Below are 1509 nucleotides of genomic sequence, written 5' to 3' on the forward strand. Positions count from 1 at the left end.
CTTCACGAAGAGAAAGGAACTCAAACAAAATTGTAGTTAGGCCTATCACAGTTAATGGCAAAAATATATATATATTTATAGAATTATAATTAGACATAGTTTAAAGGAATATAATGGCTATAGTAAATAATGAATACAAAACGTAATATGGTTATAGTGTAAAATAATATTTACGAACTTGTAGCTTGGCCTATCATAGTTAATGGGGAAAAATATATATTATAGTTATGGTAAAAAAAATGTTTGTGTAAAATTATGGTTAGACATATAGTAAAAAAGTATTATGGTTATACAAAAAAAAGTATTATAGTAAAAAATGAAAAAAATTTATTATGGTTATAGTGAAAAATAATATATATAAAATTGTAGTTAGACCTATCATAGTTAATGGAAAAAAATATATTGTGATTGCAAAAATAAAATGTAATTATAGATTATTATAGATATACCCAGTACTTTTTAGAGGCATTAGCATTTATGACTTTTATTTACTGCACAATGAGGTAAAAAAACTGCAGTGGTTTTTCTGTCGATTTTCACAATTTAACTGCATTAAAGTCACAGTTACAAAGGGAAACATGTGAATTGAACTATCATTTTAAGGAGCGAAGAACAACGGTAAAATGGTGTGATCGCTTAATTTCTTGGGGGGGGGGGGGGCTGTTAAACTGTTCATTATCATAATTGTCATTTTCAGATTGTCTCATGATTAAAAATGGGAACTTTTTGTAGGACCTGCTCTCACTTAATAATAAAATAAAAACAAAATAATACAACTGGCTACAATAAAAATGACATTTCATTGATCACCAAGTTGAAATGGGAGACTGGAGTGCTGTTTAAAGAGGTGACAAGGGATAACAGGGCTAAAAAGCTCTTCAGGTTAAAACTAAGTTGCAGAGTGAGGGGGGTCATCGCTGAGCAGAACATTCATGTTGACTTCTGCAAAACATCTGACCATCGGGGGGGTCACCTGAGTCTGCAGTCTGGCTACCTTGAGGTCATAATCGTTAAAGCCAAGACCTAAAAATAGAAGGAGATCAGGGGTAAATATGCACCAGGGGGCCATGAGGAAACAGGGTCTGTTTGTGTAACAAGGTGTTATGCCGTTATATGACAGGCTTAGTCTATAATTTACCCCGATCTGCGGGGATTAGCCCTTCGATGGAGACGTTGGGAGCTCTGGGGAGTGAGGACAAGATGAGGAAGATAAGTACAAGATTACATACAGGAACAGGACTAATAAATAGTCAACAGTTTATTATATTATTTTCCTTGCGGTAACTAAAAGCCCCACATCACCCACCCTACCATCCCTTATCCTACCTTTCCTTTCATCTAAAATGCCCAACGATATGCCCAGATGCTGAAAAATGAGAACAAGAACATTTTGTTTGTGAGAGTTAGGCAACTAAATTGTAAATAGACCTGATCAATTCTGTGAGATAGTACATCATTTGGTAAGTTGATTTGACTTTTTTTTTTTCCCCCCTCAGTAACTAAACCAAA

This window comes from Zeus faber, assembly GCF_960531495.2.
Source record: "Zeus faber genome assembly, chromosome: 4".
NCBI lineage: Eukaryota > Metazoa > Chordata > Actinopteri > Zeiformes > Zeidae > Zeus > Zeus faber.